This window comes from Gopherus flavomarginatus (assembly GCF_025201925.1).
Source record: "Gopherus flavomarginatus isolate rGopFla2 chromosome 13 unlocalized genomic scaffold, rGopFla2.mat.asm SUPER_13_unloc_3, whole genome shotgun sequence".
Classification (NCBI taxonomy): Eukaryota; Metazoa; Chordata; order Testudines; family Testudinidae; genus Gopherus; species Gopherus flavomarginatus.
The window spans coordinates 102,155-122,077 of NW_026114611.1; the positions used below are offsets into that span (position 1 = coordinate 102,155).

Below are 19,923 nucleotides of genomic sequence, written 5' to 3' on the forward strand. Positions count from 1 at the left end.
CCAGGCCAAGCAGGTTCTCCTCGCACACACATTTTGACAGGTTTCCCTGCTGATCACTGAGTGTATTAAGCACGTTTCAGGGGGGGTTGGCATGCCAGGCAGCAGGGAGCAGGTTGACCGGGTGTCTTTGTGGCTATCTGCTGGCCACGCATAAGCATGGTCCTTCCCAGGGCCGGCTTTAGGCCGATTCGATCGATTCCGGGGAATCGGGCCTCGCGCCTAAGAGGGCCCCGCACCTTAGGCACCTTTTTAATTTTTTTTTTAACTTACCCCGGTCCCCGGCTGCGGTCTGCTCCGGGGTCTTCCATGGTCCCACTCCTTTGAGCGAAGCGCCGGCGGGAGCACGGCGCGGCCCCGCTCTTCCAGCTAGAGCTCCAGCCAGGGCGGCGGGGCTTGCCGCGCTCCAGCCAGGGCTCCAGCCAGGAGAGCGGGGCGGTGGGGCTTTGCCGCGCTCCGGCTGGGGCTCCAGCCGGGAGAACGGGGTGGCGGGGCTTTGCCACGCTCCAGCTGGGGCTCCAGCCGGGAGAGCGGGGCGGCGGGGCTTTGCCGCGCTCCAGCTGGGGCTCCAGCCGGGAGAGCAGGGAGACGGGGCTTTGCCATGCTTCGGCCGGAGTGCGGCAAGCCTGGTGGCTCCGGCTGGAGCGCAGGAAGCCCCGCGACCCCGGCTGAAGCTCCGGCCAGAGCGTGGCAAGCCCCGTGACCCCTGCTGGAGCTCTGGGTCCTTTAAATAGCCCCCAGAGCCTGAGGCAGTGAGGGGCTCCGGGGGCTTTTTAAGGGATCCGGGGCTCCAGCTGCCTTTGCCACCCCAGTCCTTTAAATAGCCGCCGGAGCCCCGCCTCCCCCATGCTTTCCCCAGCGCTCCCGTGGCTATTTAAAAGGTCCGGGGTGGGATAGAAAGGGGTTTGGGGGCTACTTAAAGGACTGGGTTCCAGCTGCCTCTGCTGCACCCCCTGACCTGCCCACAGCAGTCTGCCCGCCCCCGCCTGCAGCCAGCTCTACACCTCGTGCCCACAGCCAGCCCCTGCCACACACGCCTGCAGCCCTGCCCAAAGCCAGCCAGCCTACCACACACTGCTGTCCGCACCAGCCCTGCACACCCTGCCCAGCCCACACCCTCTGCCCTGTCTCCAGTCAACCCCTGCTGCACCCCACTGCCTGAAGCCAGCCAGTTCCACACTCCTCTGTCTCCAGACCTGCAAACCCCTGCTGCACCTCCCTGCGGCCCTGCCTGAAGCCAGCCCACCCCACACCCCCTGTCTCCAACCAGCCCCACACCCCTTGCCCTGCCTGCAGCCAGACCCTACCTCCAGTCAGCCCCTGCCCTGCCTCCAGCCAGCCCCATGTCCACTGCTGCCCTGCAGTTTCCAGGGCAGTAACCCTGCACACCTGCTTCAATGAGGGAGGCAGGGAGCAGCTGGGACCAACACATGTGCACACCCCCAGGGAGTGGCGGGGACCCACACATGTGAAATGACGGTCATTAATAGCCAAACAACAGCATATATGATGCAATGTATATAATATATAATTTTATTATTCATATAGTTATGGAAAGTAAATAATACATGAAAGAAATGAAAGGCTTTTTTTTCCACTTTTTTTTTAAGTCATCCCTGCCAGGGCCCCTCCGAAAATGTTCAAATTGGGCCCCGCACTTCCTAAAGCCGGCCCTGGTCCTTCCCTCCTCTTGCCCCTCCCTCAGTTGCTCTGCAGCTTTTAAGCCTTCCCTTGGAGCTGTCAGCACCAGCCGCCTCTGCTCTAGGTGCCCAGAGCAGGAAAGGTGTGTTGGGCTCCAGCCTGGGACTTTTCCTCCATCCTGCCTAGCCCTGACTATCAAGCCTGGCCCTGGCACTCCTTCCTTCAAGTGCCATGTGGACAAGAGGCAACATGTGGCTGCAAGCAAAATGGCCAAACTTGTGGGCATCAGGCAAAGCTGCAAGAATCCCAAGCATCTGGTCAAACCACAGGACTGCAGGTATCAGCAACCAAAGTAGCAAGTTCTAGAGGCCCAACCCATTGTGGTCCTCACAACCAGGCTCTAGAGGGCAAGTCACCCAGCAAGAGGAGAAAGATTTGCTCTTGCGCAGCTGGAGACAGGGAAGTTAAGCACTGTGAGCTCTAGGGGTTTGTCATAACGTCCCACTGAGATCTGAACTCAGAATGCAGGATTCAGAGTCCTGAGTGCTGCCCGTTACACCATGGCACCAGCTTATGCTGCTGTCTCTGCACATCAGTGACCCTCACGGGGCCAGCTTGTGTAAAGGACTGTTGGCCCCTTACTAAAGCTCACTGGGTTTTTGGTTGGCTAGTTCCCAGTACCAATAGAAGGGGGAAGGATCAATAGGAAATCAGGACCCTAAGACTGACAGTCCCCAGGAGCAATGGGGAGAGGCCAAAGCTCCAAAGTTAGCCCGACTGACAGGCCAGGCAGTGTAATGAGGGAGTCACCAGGGAAGGGGATCCCATCATCTGTGTGAGCTGGAACTACCTGGGCCAGAGTGGGACCAAGCTAAGGAGAAAGCAGGAGCCCGAGAAGAGGCGGGGAGAAGAGCTGTGCTAGCCAGGGAGAACCAGAGCAGATCCATGCTAGGAACTGAGCCGGAGCAGCATGAGCCACAGAAGCTGCCCAGGGAGCAGATCTGTGCTGGGAGAAGTGCTGCAGCAAGCAGAGCCAGAGAGGCCAGAGGAGCAGAGCAGGGAGATGGAGGCAGGGTCGCAGCAGCACTGGGGCTGGAGGTGGGTGCAGTGAGCAGCTTGGGAGAGTGAGGGGGACCCTGGGCAGAAGGCCCAGCACAAGGAGATGCCACCAATCGAGAGGCCTTGCAGGCCAGACCTTCGGGGGTGGGGGGATCATATCCCCTACATGGGGGCTGACACTGGGAACAAGGGTCCTGTCACCTAGAGCATGTGGCCACTGCCAGAGCAAGTGTCCGGCCCGTTGTGTCCCTGCAGCACAGCCAGGGCCTGGGAAGGAGGCCTGGGACATGTGAGGGAGAGACTGTGACCTGCCCTGACACTCCAGAGATGCTGGTTGTGATCTCCCTGTAGCCCTTTTGAAGTGAGCATGACAAGATTCCTGGGCCCAGCCTTGTTGGGGTTACGAGGACTCTGCCACACATGAGAGTAGAAAGAGCGTCCTTGGGGTCAGGTAGGCCTCTGGGTAAGTGGGTAGGGACTCAGATCCTCTCTCTGGCCAGTTGCACCAGGGTCATGTATAAACCAGGGAAGTTCCCTACAATAGCTGGACCTGAACCCCTTGTACACTTGCCCTCTGTATTCCCCACAATAGCCGGACCTGAACCCACTGTACACTTGCCCTCTGTACTTATTGCTTCTCTGTCTCTCTTCCGTTCATCTCTGCTGGTCTCCCTCTGAGCTTTCTCAGCACCTGGCCCCACAGCTCTTCCTGCCAGCCAGAGACTGCTTGTTCTAGGCCTGCTCCTGTGGATGTGGCCTCTTTCCTGAGGAAAGGAACCTTTCCAGGAAATGGCCATGGATTCTGGGAATCTGCATGTGGCTGGTGGACAGCACCAGGAATCTTTTGGCTCCTGGCACACAAGGCTACTTAAAAGCTGAGTGTTTAGACAGGGGCTTGAACCCTGGCTCTTAAAATTAAAAGCCTGATGTTTTACCAACTGAGCTAGTTGAGACCATTTTCCCCATTCACCACAAGAGCAAGCAGGTAGGCAAAGAGAGGCAAAAAAGTCCCAGGAACCCCTCCTCTTTTTCTGCACATCCGCTGCCTGTCAGCAGGATTCCTCCTCCTCCTTTCTTCTGTGCCTCAGTGTGACTAAATCTCCACACCTAGAAAGCTGGTCCATCCGCTGCACCCCAATCCCCCCATGCCTGAGCCTCCCTGCCAAAGCCCTGCACCTGGCTCCATAGAATTAAGTCTCACGTGTTGCTGGGAACTCGACTTCTTGTGCCCACAGAGTCTCAGCCCCCCTCAGTAGATGACCTGAGAAACACAATGTTCGACTTTTCCAAAGAAGTGCTTGGAGGTGTTTTTTTGTGCGTTACCATGTGGCCTAATGGATAAGGTGTCTGAGTGTGGTTCAGAAGACTGAGAGTTTGAGTCCCTTGGTGGTTGTGTTTCTGCAGTTTTACCGTTGTGCTGAAAGTTCTGCTCCCTTTAGGGCTGGAACCTCTTCTTGGCTGCTCAGGCCAATGCTCTGGCTTCAGCTAGAGTCCCAGGAAGGAGTTAGGGGGTGGGCATCACAAAGGCTGGGACATGAGACCCAGGTGCTTCCAGTCTAGCCTTTGCCCTTCCCGATTTGCCAGAGAAAATGGGCGGCTGCCCAGGCTAGCGTGTGCACCTGTCCCTGTGCTGGAGGCTACTTGCTACATAGCGTCTTCGGAGCCTGGGTGTTTCTCTGCTTCTCGCCAGCTGGGGAAAAGCCTCTTGGGGTAAAATCTCCTGCCCCACTGCAAAAGTGAGCACCTTGAGTGGGACCAGTCAGAGGCCCCACCATGGGGGCTGGCCCTGCTTTCCTACCAACTTGTGATGTTATCCATAGAGCATCAGCAGCTGCCCGGCATGCTGGTGACCTTCAGTGGGTGTTCAGCATGGCAGGGAGCAGCCTGGCTGGGTGATTTTGTGCCTGTCTGAAGGCCACACCTAGGCATGGTCCTGCCCTCCTCTAGCCCTGACCTCAGTTGCTCTGTGGCTTTTAAGCCTTCCCTTGGAGCCATCAGCACCAGCTGCCTCTGCTCTCGGTGCCCAGAGGAGGAGAGGTGTGTTGGGTCACTTTTACAGATGCCCCTTCCCTGCACAGAGGAGCTTCCATCCCCAATCCCTGCCTGTCACTGCCCAGCAGCCCTCTGGCACCATTCCTGAGGGCTACCCTGCCTCACTTTCTTCCTATCATGTTGGGAAAGACAGTTCTCATTATTAAAGGTTAGGTGGGCCAACTAGGGGCAGAAGCCTGTTCTATGTTTTCCTACTGCAGAACCCAAGCTCAGGAACTCATCTTGGGTCCAGGCACTGCTGTGCTCCCAGAAAACAAGCCACCCCTGCACAAAGAGGGATAATAGGGCCTGCCAAAGCCCAGGATTGAACTAGGGACCTTTAGATCTTCAGTCTAACACTCTGTAACAGTCAGTGCTTCCCTTCAGGGCCAGCCCTAGAGGGGACTGGGACAAATCCCCCCCTTTCCTCCTCAGGCCCTGTCCCCACTCCACCCCTTCCCCCAAGTCCTCACCCCGTCCCATCTCTTCCCTTCCTGCACCTTCCTGCCCCATTCTTCTCCCACCCCCACCTCTTTCTGTCCCTGCTCCTTTCCCTCCCCACCCAGTGCCTCTTGCACCCCACTGAACAGCTGATCACTGGCAAGTGGGCGGCACTGAAAGGGAAGAGGAGGAGCTTGTCAACAAGGCCTGTAGTGTGTGTGTGGGTGGGGGGAGGTGGCTGTCAGTGGGTGCTGAGCACCTATTTTTTCTCTGTTGGTTCTGCAGCCCCATAGCTCCCATGGAGTCGCTGACTTGGCTTCTTTCGCACTCTAGAGAGAGGAGCAGAACTAGGGCTATGGCTGATCTATGGGGCACCAGGTGAGTGGCAGAGGCATCAGGTGCTGAGAGTTTGCCTGACCCCTCAGGGACACAGTGTGAGGTGGTGTCCCAGGCATCTCTATGAAAGGAGCAGAACAGGATTTACTTGGGGTGGGGAGAGAATTGAGAGTGTCTCAGGGGGTTGTACAGAGATGTTGCCCAGGTGAGAGACTGGCTAAAACACAGGCTTCAGTGGGAGCAGGATTCGCACCTGCACAGGAGAATCCTATTGGATTTCTACTCCCACATCTTAACCACTCGGCCATCAGAGCTGGGAGTGAAAAAAACTGCCCCAATGCCAGAGAAACTGGTAAAGAATCACAATGACCAGGTGTGAAGTCATCTGAACTACAGAATTCCCACCGCAAACCTGGCTCCCAAAGCACTGGGGGGATTTGGGGTTTGTTCTCTTTGCTTAGCCATGTGCAGTCGCACAGAGAGCGCGTTTAAAAGTCTCCCCTCCCACAGAGTGGGAACGGGAAATGATTCTCAACTTGAAGCCTGACGTAGGGTGACCAGAAGTCCCGATTTTATCGGGACTGTCCCTATATTTGCTTGTTTGTCCCACGTCCCGACCGATCAGGACCCTGGACAAACAAATATCTTTGTCCTTTTCTCCAGCACACAGGCATAGTCTGGAGGGATACTTGCCCCCCCAACTCTGCCCCCTCATTCCCCCATTAGATCCCTCCCCAAATCCCGGCCCTGGCCCTGCCCCCAGCTCCACTCCCTCACTGCCCCATTGGATTCCTCCCCAAATCGTCGCCCTAGCCCTGCCTCTTCCCCAAGCACACAGCATTCTTCCTCCCTCCTAGGTTTGCACACGGGCCATGGCCATGGCCGGGAGCGCAGCGCGGAAGCTGCTCCAGCCCTGCAGCCTGCGGGCACCACAGTGGGGCTGGAGGCAGCACGGAGCAGGCAGGGCCCAGGTGGGCAGGGGGCAGAGACACAAGTGGGGCGGACACGCTCCTGCCAGGAGCTGCCTGATTCACCCCTTGCCCAGGAGCTGCAGGAGGGGCCCGGATCATGGCTCGGCTGCAGAGCTCGGAGCCCAAGTTGGGCCCAGGAGTGAGGGGATGGGGGAGCTAGGGGTGTAGTGGGAGTTGGAGCTGAGAGTTGGTTGGAGATGGGGCTGTGCCACTGCCGCTTGGCGGCGGGGGGGCCCTCCAGCTTTTATTTTTGCTCCGCCCCCCGCGTCTCGATATTTCATCTTTGACATCTGGTCACCCTAGCCTGATATGAAGGAGGATGTCTGGACCAAGGGGCCAGGGACTGGCCTTTGCTAGAGAAACCACTGTCAAGTTTTAGCCAAATAGGACAAGTCAGCAGATGAGAACAACCTCAGGTATCAGTAACTGCTGCAGGTTGCAAATTCCTACATGCAGCAGTTTCTGGCACTACACCTGCACAGCTCTGCTCCCCGGCTCTTTTCGGGCTCCTGCTCTCTCCTTAGCTCTGTCCCACTCTCGCCCAGGCAGTTCCAGCTCACATGGAGGATGGGACCCCCTGGCCTGGTGACTCCCTCATTACACTGCCTGGCCTGTCAGTGCGGCTAACTTGGAGCTTTGGCCTCTCCCCATTGTCCCTGGGGACTGTCAGTCTCAGGGTCCTGATTTCCCATTGATCCTTCCCCCTTCTATTGGTGCTGGGAACTAGCCAACCAACCCCCTGCCCCCACACACACACTAAGTTTTATTAAAGGGTCAAGAGCCCCCTTACACAAGCCAGCCCCATGAGGGTCACCGATGTGCAGAGAAGGCAGCACAAGCTGGTCCCATGGTGTAATGGGCAGCACTCAGGACTCTGAATCCTGTAATCTGAGTTCAAATCTCAGTGAGACCTTGTGTTGGCTTGTGGTCATAGGCAGCAGGTTATGTACATTTGTGGTGCTCGGGCTCCAGGAATATTCAGGGGTGGGGGCCCTGCTCCAGCAATATTTGGAGCTGGGTCTCTTCTCCTGGGCCCTGGCCCCTGCCTGGCACCCCTCCCACTGCCGCGGTGCCTCGCTGCCTGACAAAAAGCAGCATGAGCCTATCCCCTGCTCCTGCTGCTGGAGTAGAGGGATTCTGGGCAGAAGTGCTGTTTGCTGCCCCAGGGTGCTAGTGCCCACCCTCCAGTAATGGCAAGGCAGGCTGCCCTGAGCTCCCTCATCCTTACCCCATCTCTCTACACTCTGATCCTCTGTCCCAGTCCTGAGCCCCCTCCTGCATCATGAATCCCTCATCCTCAGCCCCTCAGCTCTGCACTCCCTCCCAGAGTATGCACCTCTCACCCCTTCCTACAACTGGAGCCTGCACCCAGCACCCAAACTCTATCCCAAAGTCTGCAGCCTGCACCCCTCCTGCACCCTAATCCCCAGCCCAGGATCTGCACCCCAGACCTTCCCCCGAAGCCCCTCCCAGAGCCTTAGGCAGGTGGGGGTGGAGTTTGGGGGGCGGAGTTGGGGGCGGGTTCTGGACACCACCAGAATTTCTACAAACTTGCCACCCACGCTTGTGGTAAAGCCCCAGAGCTCAACTTCCCTGTCTCAAGCTGTGTAAGAGTGAATATTTCCCCTCCTGCTGGGTGACTCACACCTCCTAGAGCCAGGTCTTTGGCTGGGATGGCCACAATGGGTGAGGGCTCTAGAACTTGCTACCCTGATTGTTTGGATATGTGATGTTCACAAGCTTGGCCCTTTTGCTTCCTACCACACTTTTCCTCTGGCCCACATGGTGCTTGAAGAAAGGAGTGCCAGGGCTGGGATTAACAGTCAGGTCTTGGCAGGAGGGAGGAAGAGTCCCAGGCTGGAGCCCCACACACCTTCCCTCCTCCGGGCACCTAGCGCAGAGGCAGCCCAGCTCTGTCCGCTGGATACATCGGCAGAGTAGGTGAGTTCATGTAAATACAGTCTGGTCCCAAAGCCTCCTCCCAACCCTGGTCATCAGTAGCTACCAGGGGAGAGCTCATTCACACCTCGCTTACAAATCATCATTTGAAATTCTAAGGTTGGCCAACACTGCCGAAGCCAATGCACCGACATTGTCAGGAAACACAACAGCTGGGTGAGGAAACCCGGCTTTGTCCAGACTTTCCAAACCTATTTTACTTTCTCAGGTACAAGTAGTTTTCATACGTTGTATCTGTTTTTAAAGTGTGTGTTAACGTTTCAATTTCCATTCAAATTTGCAACCAATGACAACATTGGCAGCGCTGCATGTAACTACCTGACCACTGAGGGAGGGGGTGTTGGGGAAATTCGGGGAAGGGGGTGCACAGCCCCCTGGCTGGGGGGCGTATAGGGAATGCCCAGTTTCACTGAATTGAGTCTCCTACTGCAGCACCTCAGTAGGTTACATCAGAGAGGAGCTGCAGTGTCTAGGCAGTGGGATGCCTGTGCCTTTAAGAGCCCAGCCCTGGGAAGCCCATGCTGAGAGGTGCTGCCTGTGAGAGGGGAAATAAAAAAGCCCTCTGCTCCCCCCACCCATGTTTGCAAACACTGGAGTCTCAGCCCACTGGGATAACTGTTACCCCTCTGCCCCTGCCGGGGTTTAACCCTCTGGCAGCGCCTCCCTCTGGGCTTAACTCCGGCTCCTTCCCCCCTCCCTGACTTTGCCCTTCAGTCCCTCTCCTAACTCTGCCTCCAGCTGCATGACCCCCCGAACAGTCAATTTCCACTCCCTGCTCAGACCCTGGCCACCCACTCCTCTGATTTGCCCCCCTTTGCCTCTTTTTAATCCCTGTAAAAAGTAGGGGGTGCTGGGTCCCATTCTCTGGAGGGAGGGCTGGGCGCCTGGCCCCTGCCTGCCCAGTGCTCAAAGTGCCCCATGATCTTGTGGATGTTTGCCGAGTGCTGCAGGGTCACCCGAAGGGGGAGAGAGATGCGGTTAGGAGGTGATGCAGCCAAGGGTGCCTCACGCAACACTGAGATGCAGCCACCTCTGGGGTAAGTTACACAAGTCAGCAAATGAATTTGGAACAAGAAATGCACTGAAAGGACCGAGGCTGCTGCAGGAGGTGGAGAAAACCAGAAAAAGCAGTAGCCCTGGGTCCCAGCCCTGCCCCTTCCCCACTCTACCCCCTAACCTCCACTCCCCTCCCACCTGTGAGGGGAGAACCCAGGAGTCCTGGTCCCCAGCCTTGCCCACCCCCGTATTTCGATATGGCTCCATCCAACTGTTGCCCCCACAATTACAGGGCAGTGCCATGGGGCACACCGGGGCCTGCCTGTTTGCACAGGACGGGCGATGCCAGTGCTCCAGAATGGGGAGAGAGGATGCTAAGGGAGAAGCAAGCAGCAGACAGCTCCCATGATAGAGAAAGAAATGCTAGAGAGTGCTGTGCTGCAAGGTGTGAAGGGGGTTGGCAGGGAATGGGAGGATCTTCCCTCACAGCAGGTGCATCTGTCTCCATCCCAATTCCTCCCCAGCCCTACCCCAGCCCAGTCTAATCCCGGCCCAGCTACCAGGGTTAAATTTGGCTTGGATTCCCCAGCTGCTGGGGATGGGGCCTGGGACTGGGAAGCATAAGCCTCTACTCCCCCTTCCCCAGACACAGTTGCATAGGCACTGACCAAAGGAGCCTGCAGCACTGCTGCCTAGAGGAAACCGAGGCACCAGCCAGTGACAGACACATCATTGCTCTCCTCATCCTCATCCACTTTTCTATATACAACTTGGGGAAGGGAGGAGGGGTAAACTCAGGGCAGTTGCACAGTTAACCTGTGGAACTCCTTGCCAGAGGATGTTGTGAAGGCCAAGACTATTACAGCATTCAAAAAAGAACTAGAAATGTTTATGGTGGATAGTTCCATCAAGGGCTATTAGCCAGGATGGGCAGGGATGGTGCCTGCAGACTCTGTTTGCCAGAAACTGGGAATGGGCAACAGGGGATGGATCACTTGATGATTCCCTGCTCTGTTCATTCCCTCTGGGACACCTGGCACTGGCCACTGTCAGAAGACAGGAGGATACTGGGCTAGATGGACTTTGCGTCTGAACCAGTCTGGCCGTTCTTATGTTTCCCTTGGCACAGCAGTGATACCTCGCGGTGATTCAGGGTAATGCACAGAAGGTGTTTCCCTTGATGCAGCAGCGACACCCACTGGTCAGGTGGCATAATGCACAGCGTGTGTCTGCCTTCTAGGAGCAGTGACACCCACGGACCAGTCACCGTAATGCACAGAGTGTGTTTCCCACCAATTTGGGTAATGCACAGAGCATGTTTCTGTGAAAGTAGAATGAATTACATTGTGAAAATAGAAAGGATTAAAGAAATGCTGTCTGTACCTTTAAGCAAAATTGTTGGAATGCTGCAATCCAGGTGTCAGGAATACAGACATTAACATAGAACAATTGGATCGTTTAAGGGCAATTGGTGAAGTACTAACCTTAGATGGATAACAGTTAGTAAGGAAGTAGGATATGCATGCTGTGCCCCAGGTGAATTTTACTGTTTTGCTTTCTTTGTCCCTTTGTCTAATTCCCGCTCTTTTATCTGTATAAATAAGATAGTTTGTGTCTTGCATAGAGCTCACATTATCTGGGTGTTATTAGCAGAGAGCTGTGCTAATAACACAGAGTGGTCTGACAAACTGTGAGTCCTGAGTTTAACTCTGACAGGAGCAGCTGTTCCAGCAGGGGCGGGGCGCTGGGTTCCCTCCCCAGCTCTGCCTGGGGACTTGGGAGCAGCCGTTCCAGCGGGGGTAGGGCGCTTCCTTCCCTCCCCGGCTCTGCCAGGGGACTGCGGAGAGGCCGTTTCTGCGGGGTGTGGGCGCTAGGTTCCCTTCCCAGCTCTGCGAGGTGAATGAGGAGTGGCGGTTCCTGCGGGGGCGGGGTGCTGCCTTCCCTCCCCAGCTCTGTGAGGGGTCTGTGGGGCTGCCGCTCCCGCGGGGGCGTGCACTGCATTCCCTCCCAAGATCTGCGAGGGGACTGGGAAGCGGCCGTTCCTGCGGGGGCGGGGGGCTGGGTTCCCCTCCCAGCTCTTTGAGGGAAATGAGGAGCGGCCATTCCTGCGGGGGCCAGGCGCTGCCTTCTCTCCCCACCTCTCCGAGGGGACTGGGGAGCTGCCGTTCCTGAGGGGGCGGGGTGCTATGTTCCCTCCCCAGCTCTGCGAGGGAAATGAGGAGCGGCCATTCCTGCGGGGGCCAGGCGCTGCCTTCTCTCCTCACCTCTCTGAGGGGACTGGGGAGCTGCCGTTCCTGAGGGGGTGGGGTGCTATGTTCCCTCCTCAGCTCTGCGAGGGGAATGGAGAGCGGCCATTGCTGCGTGGGTGGGGTGCTGCCTTCCCTCCCCAGCTCTGCAAGGGGACTGGGGAGCGTCCGTTCCTGCGGGGGTGTGAGGTTATTGATATAAACTCGGACCATATAGAACATGGTTTGCAACCAAGGTCCTCTAATGGCACCAGATCTTATGTAAAGGGGGTCATATAAGGTGTCTAAGACCAGGTTCTGGGTTGCTGGTTATGATTATGCTGTCTGTATGTCTGTATCATTATGTAGCTGAAGTTATGAATATTGGCTGTATACTGTCTATCTTTCAAACTTGTGCTTTGTTACTGGGAGAGATCCCAGACAAGTGGGTGTTAGCTCTGCTTAGCCTGCTTGATGGCCCATTAAGAACCATCAGCTACACAATTAACCCATTGAGAGGAGGCAGATACGCCTTGTAACTCAGCCAGGTGTGCAGAAACTGGCCCATGTGACTGCAAACTCCATTTTGCTGTAATTTTCCACAGTAAGAACAAAGCAGTGTTCTTACACCTGGAAAAGTCTATATAAGGCTGATGCCTCATCTCCATCTTGTCTTCAATCCTGCTTCTTACCTCTGGAGGGACTTTGCTACAAACTGAAGCTCTGCACAAGGGACTGATGACCCATCCCAGTGGGGGATGTTCTCCAGAGACTTGATTTGAACCTGCAGTTTACTCCATCACTGCTACAAGCCTGAACTAGGAACTTTGCCATCACTGTATGTAATTAATTCCATTTAACCAATTCTAGCTCTCATTTCTATCTTTTTCCTTTTAGGAATAAACCTTTAGATTTTAGATTCTAAAAGATTGGCAACAGCTTGATTTGTGGGTAAGATCTGATGTGTATATTGACCTGGGTCTGGGGCTTGCTCCTTTGGGATCGAGAGAACCTTTTTCTTTTACTGGGGTATTGGTTTTCATAACCATTCATCCCCAGGACGACTGGCACTGGTGGTGATACTGGGAGACTGGAGTGTCTAAGGAAATTGCTTGTGTGACTTGTGGTTAGCCAGTGGGGTGAAACCAAAGTCCTCTTTGACTGGTTTGGTTTGCCTTAGAGGTGGGGAAACCCCAGCCTAGGGCTGTAACTGCCCTGTTTGAGCAATTGGTCCTGAATTGGCACTCTCAGTTGGGTCCCGCCAGATCCGCATTGTCACAGGAGGTGGGGCGCTGGGTTCCCTCCTGAGCTCTGCGAGGGGACTGTGGGGCCACCATTTCATCGGGGGCGGGGCGCTGTTTTCCCTCCCCAGCTCTGCGAGGGGACTGGGGAGCAGCCGTTCCTGCCGGGGTGGGGCCCTGGCTTCCCTCCCCAGCGCTGCGAGGGGCGTGAGGAATGACGGTTGGAGCAGAGGAGGGACTTTGGCATCCCTCGCCATCTCTCAGATGAGCCTGGGGAGTGGCGGTTCCAGTGGGGTCAAGGCGCTGGCTTCCCCCGCAGCTCTGAAATAGGTCTGGGGAGTGGAGGTTTGAGCAGGGGAGGGGAGCTGGTTTCCCTCCCCAGCTCTGGGAGGGGACAGGGGTGTGGCCATTCGAGCGGGGGTGGGGCGCTGTGTTCCCAACCCAATTCTGGGAGGGGACAGGAGAGAGGAAGTTCCAGCGGGGGCAGGGTGCTCGCTTCCCTTCCCAGCTCTGCGAGGGGCCTGGGGAGTGGCAGTTCCAGCGGGGGTGGGGTGCTGGCTTCCCTCCTGTCATAAACAGATGGTTAAGGGTTAATGTCTCTTTTACCTGTAAAGGGAAGAAGCTCAGTGAACCGGGCTGACACCTGACCAGGGGACCAATCTGGGGACAAGATACTTTCAAATCTTGGTTCAGGGAAGTCTTTGTTGTGCTGCTTGTTTTGTTCTTTGTTCGCTCTTGGGGCTAAGAGGGACCAGACGTGCAACCAGGTTTTCTCCAATCTTTCTGAATCAGTCTCTCATGTTTCAAAGTAGTAAGTATAGCCAGGAAACATGGATCAATCTTATGTTTGTTTTCTTAACTTGTAAATGTGTCTTTTGCTGGAAGGATTTTTACTTCTGTTTGCTGTAACTTTGAATCTCAAGCTAAGGGGAGCGGGAGGTCCCTCTAGGCTTTATAAATCTAAATACCCTGTAAAACATTTTCCATCCTGATTTTACAGATATAATTTTTACCTTTTCTTTCTTTAATTAAAAGCTTTCTATTTTAAGAACCTGATTGATTTTTTTCCCTTGTTTTAAGACCCAAGGGGATTGGGTCTGAACGCACCAGAGATTGGTGGGGGGTAAAGGATGGGGGGGAGGTTAATTCCTCTTTGCTTTAAGATCCAAGGAGTTTGGATCAGTGTAGCCTCTCAGGGTAACCCAGGGAGGGGAAAGTCTGGGGGGAAAAAGAGGGGAGGGAAGGCTAATTTTCCTTGTGTTCAGATCCAAGGGGTTTGAGGCTTGGATTCCCCAGGGAAGGCTTTGGGGGAACAGGAAGTGTGCCAAACACTATATTTTTGGCTGGTGGCAGCATACGAAATTTAAGCTGGTAATAAAGATTAAAAGTGATCATGCAGGTCCCCACTTTTTGGACGTTAACTTTCAAAGTGGGGAAAAAAACTTGATACCCCGCCAGAATGGACCTTGCCTGGGCGGACTCGCTGTGGGAAGCGCACGGAGGGTCAGAGGATGCTGAATGCTACAAGGAGAGACGCAGGAGGTAAAGACTTTTGAGCTTCTTGCCCTAAAAACTTCTGCTCCAAGGGAGAGGAGGCTCCTCAAAGTCCTGACTGGTTTTGTGGGGAGCAGTTCCAGAGCATCGCCCGGTGACTCCGTGACAACTGGTGGCAGCAGCGGGATGTACTGCACCCCGTGAATGGCGCTGCTTGCAGTAAGTGACTGGGGAGCAGTAAAACAAAGGAGGGATAATGAGAACCAGGAGTGCTGAAGGCTCAGAGAGGGACGGTTTCAGGGAGTGGTTACACTCTGGGTGTGTGTGACCAGCGAGAAGGACTGTTGAAGTAACAGGGTCCCCCTGAGGACTGCAGCAAGCAGTCTCAGGGGCGGAGGAGCTTGCCGCTCTGCCCTGGGAGAGAGGATTTTTGCAGTAGCAGGGTTCCCCTGCGGATGGCAGGAGCAGTCCCAGGGGCGGAGGAGTCTGCAGCTCGACCCTGGCAAAGAGGTGGTGACCACGAGAAGGGCTGGCACACCAGGGGTTCTTCCTGGAAACCATGGGGGAGCCAAGAGCACACAGGCCTGTCAATCCAGAGCCACTTGGGAATGGTGAAGTGATGGCCTATCACCATCTCCTTGAGAAGGACATTGTGATCCTGTGCACAAAGAGAGGGTTACGCACGGGGAAGTTCATCAAGGCACAGTTAATCGTGAGTGGAAAGAGAAGGACACGTCTGAGGAGCAGATTCCTGACCCAGGTCGGGCTACAAAAGTATCTGGGAGCAGCTGGAGCAGCAGCCAGACTTCCCCGAGAGTCTGGTCTCCAAACAGATAATGATTTTCACGATTGGGTTCCCCATCAGGGGATCGAGGACGTATGGGATGGGAGCAGAGCCTGAGAGTGCGAGAGGATTGTGAGAGCAAGAACCTGAGGAAAAGCTGTGGAGAATCTACTCCCTTCTCCTGGTGGCTCCTTGTAGCCCTCAGTAAGCAGTCAACTGCTCCAGACCCTGGATCCCGTATGGGCAGACTGAGGCTGAGGGCTAGATCTGGGCAATGGAAAGAATAAATCCACCCTTATCCGACCCCACCCTGGGATACATTGCAGGGAGGCTGGTGTTGGAGGGGGTAGGGAGTCCTGCAGCCCTCGCAGGGGAGAAGGGGGGCGATTCCCCGGCTTGACTGCTGATGGCAGTGGCAGGGTGGGGGGCACTGGGGGATTGTGGTCTCATCCCAGCGGGGCTGGAGATGGAGCACGGCCTGCTGGGAGTTGACATCTCCTCTGTATGTGGGAGGGTGACACTGAACTAAATTGTGGGACCCCTGCCCCCCCCCCCAGGACAAGGGAGGGTCCTCAGCCTTGCCCGTTCTTCTCTCTTTTACCAGGATCTGCCCAAGCAGCTGGGCCAGCCCAGGCCCCACCTTCCTCAATGCCAGCAGCTTCCAATTCTGGAGAGTGGAACGGCCAGGGAGTGGGGGCCTCTCAAGCCCACCACGGGGAGCAGGGGCCGGGGCACTAGGGGGGCAAGGGCTGTGATGGGGGGAGGTGGGGTTGGAGAGATGTCAGGGGGTGAAGCTGGGACTCAGCAGGGAATGGGGCAAGCTGCAGGGAGAAAGTGTAGAGGAGAGGATGTGACAGGGGTCAGAACTGGGGGGGAGGGGACACAGCCAGGGTGAGGACTGGGCAGACTGTTTGGGGGGCTTCTCAGAGGCAGTAGAATGGGGGGGCAGGGTAGGAGCTGGGGGGAGGGGAAACAGCAGGGTGGAGGACTGGGCAGACCATAGGGCGGGCTGCTGAGAGGCAATAGCAGTGGGGGAGGCAGGGCGGGAGCTTGGGGGAGGGGACACAGCCAGGAGGAGGGACTGGGCAGACAGTAGAGGGGGCTGCTCAGAGGCAGTAGCATGGGGGGGAGGCAGGGTGTTAGCTGGGAGAGGGGACAGAGCAGTGGGGGAGGACTGGGCAGACCGTAGCGGGGGCTGCTCAGAGGCAGTAGCATGGGGGAGAGGCAGGGTGTTAGCTGGGGGAGGGGACACAGCAGTGGGGAAGGACTGGGCAGACCGTAGCGGGGGCTGCTCAGAGGCAGTACCATGGGGGTGTTGGTGTCACTAGGCATAAATCTAGGCCTCAGTGAACAAAGGCTCCTCCATGTTGAACTCTTCTTGATCTAGAAAGCTAGCAGCTGTGAAATGAAATGTGTAACAGTAAGTTATTAGTTGCAGCACAGCTAAAACCGGTCTAAAGCAGTCGTGATAAGACCTGTGCACCTTTAGCAGATGGACAAGATAACTTGCAGAAGGAAAACTTACTAACGAGCTGCCACGGTCAAGATTACTTAATGCACCTGCGCTTACGTAACTGCTACTGGGGAGGAAGGAGGAGGAGGGTGGGAGGAGAAAGAAGAAAAAGAAAAAATACTTATAAAAAGGGTCAAGCTGCTTGTGTAGTGGTGCACGATTTGAGGCGTTCGTCTCCTTGCACCGCTTTGAGATCCCAATAAACTTTGCTTGCTTCTCCACCCTGGTGTGTGTTCATTGGCGCTTCGCACTCTGGGCAATGAACCACTGTTGCTTGACTCGGGCACCCTCTGTGTCGGCAACAGAAGGCAGCGCCCTGACCCTGCTGGAACAGCCGCTCCCCAGTCCCCTCGCAGAGCCGGGGAGGAAACCCACAGCCCCGCCCCCACAGGAACGACGGCTCCCCAGTCGCATCGCGGAGCTGGGCAGTGAAGGCAGCTCCCCGCCACTAGAGGAACGGCCGCTCCCTCATCCCCTTGCAGGGCTGGGGAGGGAACCCAGGGCCCTGCCCCTGCTGGAACGGCCGCTGCCCAGTCCCCTTGTAGAGCCGGAAAGAGTCCAGCGCCCCGCTCCCGCAGGAGAGGCTGCTCCCAAGTCCCCTCGCAGAGCCAGGGAGGGAACCCAGCGCCCTGCCCCCGCCAGAACGGCCGCTCCCCAGTCCCCTCACAGAGCTGCGGAGGGAAGGCAGCGCCCTGACCCAGCTGGACCGGTCGCTCCCCAGTCCCCTGGCAGAGCTGGGGAGGGAACCCAGCGCCCTGCCCCTGCTGGAACGAACGGTCTCCAGTCCCATTGCAGAGCTGGGGAGGGAAGGCAGCGCCCCAACCCCACTGGAACGGCCGCTCCACAGTCCCCTGTCAGAGCTGGGGAGGGAATCCAGCGGCCCGTCCCCGCTGAAGCGGAAGCTTCCTAGACTCCTTGCAGAGTTGGGGAGGGAAAGTTGTGTCTCGCCCCCGCTGGAAGAGATGGGAGGGGAACCCCGTGCCCCTCCCCCACTGGAACGGGCTGTCATGGTGTAACTCCCCACTCTGAACCTTAGCGTCCAAAAGATGGGATACCAGCATGAATTCCTCTAAGCTCAATTACCAGCTTAGAACCTGTAGCGCTGCCACCAACCAGGAATTCCAGTGCCTGGTACACTCTGGTCCCCTCAAAACCTCGCTTGGGGACCCCCAAGACCCAGACCCTCTGGATCTTAACACAAGGAAAGTAAAACCTTTCCCTCACCGTTGCCTCTCCCAGGCTTCCCCTCCCTGGGTTACCCTGGAAGATCACTGTGATTCAAACTCCTTGAATCTTAAAACAGAGAGGAAAATCCACCTTCCCCCCTCCTTCTCTCTCCCCCTCCCAGACTCTTCCTGAGAGAAAGTAATCCTGGCACAGAGAGAAATCAGCCTCTCTCTCCCTCTTCCCTCCTTTCTCCCCACCAATTCCCTGGTGAATACAGAGCCAGTCCCCTGGGGTCTCAACAGAATAAAAAACAATCAGGTTCTTAAACAAGAAACTTTTAATTAAAGAAAGAAAAACAGTAAAAATTATCTTTGTAAATTTAAGATGGAATATGTTACAGGGTCTTTCAGCTATAGACACTGGGAATACCCTCCCAGCCTAAGTATTCAAGTACAAATTAAAATCCTTTCAGCAAAATACACATTTGAACTCCTTCCAGCCAAATACACATTTGCAAATAAAGAAAACAATCTTAAGCCTAACTCGCCTTATCTACCTAGTACTCACTAGTCTGAACTTATAAGAGCCTGTATCGGAGAGATTGGAGAGAAACCTGGTTGCACGTCTGATCCCTCTGGGCCCCCAGAGTGAACAAGAACCAAACACTAACAGCACACACACAAACTTCCCTCCCTCAAGATTTGAAAGTATCCTGTCCTCTGATTGGTCCTCTGGTCAGGTGACAGCCAGGCTCACTGTTCTTGTTAACCTTTTCCAGGCGAAAGAGATATGAAGCTCTTTTGTTCTATTAACTCTTACTTCTCTGTTTATGACACGGGCGCTCCCCAGTCCATTGGCAGATCTCGGAGGGAATCCAGTGCCTTACCCCTGCATCAACGGCCGCTCCCCAGTTCTCTCCTAGAGCTGGGGAGGGAATGTAGTGCCCCGCCCCCGGAGGAGCGGCTGCTCTTCAGTCCCCTGGCAAAGAAGGTGTGGGAACCCAGCGCCCCTCCCTTGCTGAAACGGCTGCTCCCCAGTCCCCTGGCAGAGCTGGGGAGGGAACACAGCGCTCAGCCCCCTCTGGAGCCACCACACCCCAGGCTCCTCCCAGAGGTGGGGAGAGAAGCCAGCGCCCCTCCCCCACTCGAACCGCCACTGCCCAGGCCCCTCCCAGAACTGAAAAGGGAAGCCGGTGCCCTGCTCCCTCTGGAACCGCCATTCCCCAGGCCCCTCCCAGAGGTGGGGAGGGAACCCAGAGCCCGGCCCCCGCTCGAACTGCCGCTCCCCACTCCCCTCCCAGAGCTGGGGAGGGAAGCCAGCGCCCCACCTGTGATGTTATGAGTATAATATAATATCTCACTGAAAGGGACAGGGCCAGAAAGAGTTAATTAACTCACCTCACCAACTGACCTGACCCATAGGTGAAGCTTAAGGACTGATTAGCAAGATATGTAAATGAATAGAGCTGTGAAATGCAAGTCTGCATTGTTGGAGGTAGAAGGATATATGTTTGCTCAGGTCTTGGGATGTCAGCAAACAGGTTTTGTCTATTGCTATGGTTTTTATTCAAAGATCAAAAAAGAGAATATTAGCATTTAAGATCATACTTGAGTGAATTAGTATTATTGTCTATATGTCTCTTTGAAGGTTGTGGTAACCTGTATCAGAACTGTTTAATGGATAAATTATTCTGTGCTAATTGCCAGGATGTTTGGGAGAAGGAGTTAAGCCTATTGTTTTCTCAGGCCGAAAGGCTGCTGGAAATGTATAAGAAGCCTGGGACACGATCCTTCTTCATCTCAGATCTGCTTTGGGTTTCAAGACTGGCAAACCTTAAGCCATGAGGATTGAGATCCCCAGTCATTGACTGGAGCCACCCAGAATCTGGACATTGGACTATAACCTATGGACTATTTCTAAAAGGACTTTTGGCAACTACAAGCTCACCTCTACTATGTATCTAAATCTCAAGAATTGAATTCAAGTCTGTATGTATATGGATCTTTTAACCAACACTCTCTTTTCTTTTCTAATAAATTTTAGCTTAGTTAATAAGAATTGATTATAA

The 19,923-nt window shown here is 55.4% G+C and overlaps 2 long non-coding RNA genes and 1 other non-coding gene across 3 annotated transcripts in view; 2 read left to right on the plus strand and 1 right to left on the minus strand.

Moving 5' to 3' along the window:
- LOC127041589 (uncharacterized) overlaps positions 1 to 19,923 on the plus strand; it is a 244,742-nt gene that overhangs the window by 76,229 nt on the left and 148,590 nt on the right. The gene's annotated exons all lie outside the window — the stretch shown is intronic.
- The window catches only part of LOC127041588 (uncharacterized), a 271,683-nt gene that overhangs the window by 23,783 nt on the left and 227,977 nt on the right, over positions 1 to 19,923 (minus strand). The window lies entirely within an intron of this gene.
- TRNAQ-CUG (transfer RNA glutamine (anticodon CUG)) lies at positions 7,318 to 7,389 on the plus strand. Its single transcript has one exon. It is a non-coding gene; the product is annotated as a tRNA-Gln (tRNA).